The sequence below is a fragment of the Rhagoletis zephyria genome, unplaced genomic scaffold (genome assembly GCF_001687245.7).
Source record: "Rhagoletis zephyria isolate East Lansing unplaced genomic scaffold, Rhagoletis_zephyria_1.1 Rzeph_scaffold_01030, whole genome shotgun sequence".
NCBI lineage: Eukaryota > Metazoa > Arthropoda > Insecta > Diptera > Tephritidae > Rhagoletis > Rhagoletis zephyria.
Window position 1 is genome coordinate 96640 of NW_016158114.1, and position 5033 is coordinate 101672.

General features: G+C 33.2%; 1 non-coding gene across 1 annotated transcript; it reads left to right on the forward strand.

The window, feature by feature from the left end:
• The first annotated feature begins 3675 nt into the window (after positions 1–3675).
• Positions 3676–3757, forward strand: TRNAL-AAG (transfer RNA leucine (anticodon AAG)). The gene has a single exon. It is a non-coding gene; the product is annotated as a tRNA-Leu (tRNA).
• The last annotated feature ends 1276 nt before the right edge of the window (positions 3758–5033 follow it).

Below are 5033 nucleotides of genomic sequence, written 5' to 3' on the forward strand. Positions count from 1 at the left end.
ATATAATATAATATAATATAATATAATATAATATAATATAATAAATATAATATAATAAATATAATATAATAAAATTAAATTAAATTAAATCAAACTAAATTAAACTAAATTAAATTAAATTAAACTAAATTAAATTGAATTATAGAAAAATGAGGAAAGGCAAAAGAAAATAAAGGAGGGTAAAGAAAGAATTGGAAAAGTACTTAAAAGATTGTTAAAATAAAATTATAGTTCAAAAAACTAAAGCCTCCCCATTCGTACTGTCATCAGGTATGTACCTTGGGACTAGAAATCGCTGCATCTTTTAGGCGAATCAATATTACATAGTTACATCCCGAGCTAATAAAAGGAAGGTAAAAAGAAATGAAATGACATGAAAAGAAAAACAGAAAAAAAAGAAAACAAAACATAAAAACGAAATACCGGGTCTTTTCCGCATTCTTTATGATTGAGGATTTTTCAGGAACTTTCGAGAGATTTAGTTTTTTCGGGGACATGTAAGATTTCTTGCGACTTTTCGGCATTCTTCTTTAACTTTCACGATATCTACATTTGAAGTTTCTTAAAAAAAATCCAAAATTTTGTGACTGCGGTATTCCTTGCTTTTTAGTTTTCGATCTTTCTGTATTTTTTTTATCTTTCCGGATTTCTTCTAAATATTTTCGGGGATTTCTTGAGAAGATTCGTGAACTTTTGGCACTCTACAAGAATTTTTCGCTAAAGAACGTAAAAAATACCGATTTTCTCAACCAACAACTTGCAAAAGTTTATTAATTTATTTGCCTTTAATTATTCACAGTCTGTGAAAGTAATGAAATGAAGTACATTGAAATATTTGTGGAAATAGTACAAGATACCACACCGTTTTGCCCACCGTGCAACCGCATTAGAAATTTGTTTACTTTGCAGGAATTTTACTAATATTGCAATTTGCCACAAGCGTTGCCCGACGCTGCCGCCGTAGTAAAATACACATATGTACACACATAGGGCTATAAAAAAGTAAAAACAAATAGAGGTAAAAGGCGCAACAACCGCCGAAACGTAGTGCTGAACGGGCAGGGCATACATAAGTGTGGGGCATATGTGGCACATTTATGCGGCGCAGTGGCAAGCACTTATACATTTACTGTCACGTATGCGGAGCAAAGCAGAAGAAGAAAGTTTGTTGCTAGCAGGCTTTATGCTGCATAAAAGTGCGTCGTTCATTGCAAAGGGTGCGCGACTAGAAATTGTAGTATACGCCCTGTAGACTGCCTGGCCGCGCATAAATTTGCAAGTGTTTTTGTTGCGGCAAAATGGCAATCATAATGTTTTTGTTGTTGTTTGTTTTTGTTTTGAAAAGCCACATTTTCATTTGAATTTTAAACGCATTTCCCTCATATGTTGTGCCTTATTTTGTTTGCTTTCTGCATTCATTTAGTGGCATTATTGGCGTGTGATTGATAAAATTGCCACCAAGCAGCAAGGCAACAACCAACAACACCAAAACAACAAGAGGGGCAACCACAGCTAGTGTGGTGGTCGCTGGCAATTTTACTCTTTATATATCGAGTTGTGCGCCATTATATGTTGCAACGATAAAAATGCAAATTTCGATTTTACTTTGCATTTCTTGCAATTCAATTTTTTTGTTTTTTTTTGTGTGAGCTGTTGCGCCCTTCATTATGCAGATTTTTATTGCGTATTATTTTATTGAAAATATAGATGAAAACAAAGTAAATTATGAGCAGTTGGGGATGGAAAGATAATATTAAAAATGAGAAACCATAGAGTGCTTCCTATTACGCAACGTTGCATAGTTGGGTTATAATTTTCTCATTCTCCTCATTCAACGAAGAGAAAAAATGTATTTTTGTTTAATCAACACCATTTAGATGCAGTCACTTGGGTGAAAGACGCCCTAACCCTGTAGTGAGATTACTCAACCGACGGTTAATACATATTCAATACCCTCTATGTTTCGGATGGCCACTAAAAATTAATCGAAATTTGTGTATCGTACCGTAAATTTATTTGAGCAGACTGGTGGAAAATATGCGCGTGTATCGATAGATAAAAAAGTACCGATAAACTCGAAAAATACTGAAAGATCTCACTGAATTAAAAATAGGAATTATTATTTTTTATAAATATATCTATAGATTTTTTAAACAGCTTTCATTGATACTTTAATGTTTTTGTTGCGCTTTTTAATATTTTTTACATTTGTATGAGTTGCTTTTATTATTTTTTTCATTGCGTAATTTGATAATGTNTTACTTTTGTATGAGTTGCTTTTATTATTTTTTTCATTGCGTAATTTGATAATGTTCTTGATTTAAACTATGCGGGTTTTCAATAGGTGGCAACATTTCAAAAAACTTATCTGGCAAAGCTTTCCCAAATACTTTTCGGTTGGCACCAGTTATGTAATATTTAATTTACTTTCATTATTTTCAGTGTTTACTTTTAGATAAATGAAGATTCTATTGAAAATATTGCCAAAGCAAGATTTCTTAAATACCTTTCGTTTGGCACGCATATTGTAATATTTCACCTATTTTATCAATTTAACTGAGTTGAAATTTCAAATAGGTAGCAACCCTCCTCAAAAATATTTCTGACTGCAAACTTTCTTAAAATTCTTTAGTTTGATACCCATATTGCAATATTTATTTTTTTTTATCAATTTAACTGAGTTGAAATTTTCAAATCTTCCTTAAACCTCTCTAATTTTATACCCATAATATAATATTTCATTTATTTTATATATTTAATTGGGTTTAACATTTTCAAACAGGTGGCAATCCTCTTCAAAATTATTTTCGACAGTTATCTTCCTTAAACGTTTTTAATTGTATACCCATATTATAATATATCAGTGCGTTGAACAATTTAATTACATACATATGTCCCTCTAGTGGTGGCCTTTAACTCTTCAGAAATAAGTTTTTCTGATAGAACTTGTCCAATTAAGGAACCTAAGGTACTTTAAAAGTGAATATTTTTATACTAAAAATGGTTTAATAGTTTAAATAAATTTTCTTATATTGATGAAAGTTTTCAAGCCTTTCAAATTATATCTTCCCTTGTACACTTAATCAATTTTATAACGAACAATAATTTTTTTTTTTAGTCTGTTTTTCACCTTAAATTCCTCTTTAATACTCAATTCCTTTTCTTTGGCTCAGCTATTGCAAACAACCTCAATTAACGCAACATACCGAAATTTTATCGGTTACTTATACCGCGGGCGTACTGTACCTACAAAATGTTTGTACAAGGTTATATACCTACCAATGTACGTGGGAATATAAATTGACGACCAAAGTATGAAATAACTAAAAATAATTACAAAAATAAATACTATGTGTACAAAAAAAAATGAGTAAAACCTCAAGAGAACAAAAAAACCACTACACATTAAAAGTTCACGCGCTCATTTAGCTTTTGAGCACAAGCTTATCACCAGCTAAGAACAAATACTTGATCTAAGCGTGAAAATTGAACATTGCAGATAGAAATATACAAAAGTACATAAGAATTTACATTTTCATACATATTTATGTACATATGTATGTACATATGGTAAGCATGCACATAAGTATATACATAAATATAAAAATGTGGTCGCTTAATTCTACGCAACTGCTTGCCTGGTCGCTTGCACACGCGCCACCCATCGTTTGTAACGGTAGCGTGGCCGAGCGGTCTAAGGCGCTGGTTTAAGGCACCAGTCTCTTCGGAGGCGTGGGTTCGAATCCCACCGCTGCCAAGATAGTTTTTTGTTGTCTTATTTTGGATTGGAGTGAAATAATTTAAAAAACTTGAAAGTGCCTAGCACGATCTTTACACAAATTTTCAATTATTTAGGTGCGTAAATGCAAAGACATAGATTATAAAATCCTCTGGAGGCGGCTTATGCCCAGCAATGAATTTCGAACTTCGAATTTCTCAATTTTCTCATTTCGTTGGCTTCAGAAGACCTTGTAAATATGTACATGTCTATGTATATAAGTTGAGTATATTCGGTTGAGTCAGTTAAGTTTTATAAATAAGTATAAGTTAAATTGTTTTTGAGTACTTTATTGAATCACTTTTTAACTCTATTGTACTATTGTGCTATTGTGCGATACAGTAATCTTATCCTGGTAGGTCGTTAGAACAGCTGTTTCTTATTAAAAATATCTACGCCAAAATCAAAATTTTCGTCATACAATAGCCAGCTACTTAGTATACAATGGCTTCCTTATATACATAAGTATCTTCAAGTATACATATGTCACATCATTCCTTTACCTTTTCTTTGAAAGTCCCTCAAGTTCAAGGTTAAATAATTGGGTATATCCGAACAATTACACCACGACCTGAAAGATCTTCTATGTAGCTGCCGCTAGATCCTGCCTTATCTGAGACCTCCTACCGCTCCGAAGTATGCATGGCTTTCAAAGAATACCAATTCAGTCAGCAAAATGGTTTCGGTCTCGCAAGGATAGTTCAGGATCCTTCAACATGTCGGCATAGTGTTTCCATATTTCACGCAGACAACTTAACTAAATTGAATTTGATCACACTGTAGGATTGCTAATACTTCGGCTGAAGCACCGTGTGGCATCTACCATTGAAATTGCTGTTTTACATCCTTCAACCCTTTGTGCTAATTTACGTATCTGGGATCAATGGCTAGAAGAACATATGTGCAGTCTACGCGATTTGTGACTTTCGTTAGGAACTTTCAAACAAGGCAGATTTCCTTGATTAAGAAATATTTCTAACCATGGTTTCATTAGTAAGTCGTAATGGCAGCTCCTCGTGTCTGCTGTGGCTTAAAAAACCATGGGGTACTGTCTAAATACCCTAGAGCTCTGAAAGTATTCAACGCGGTTCGAATGCTGGTAACAGAGGAAGAGGAAGGCCTCCTCTGCGATGGATTGAACAGGTGGAGAAGGACTTGGCTCGTCTTGGCATTTCCAATCAAGAAGAAGGTCCTAAATATGTGTATATGTCGTGTCAGATATAGATATACTCCACTTTTTTTAGCAAAAATGCAC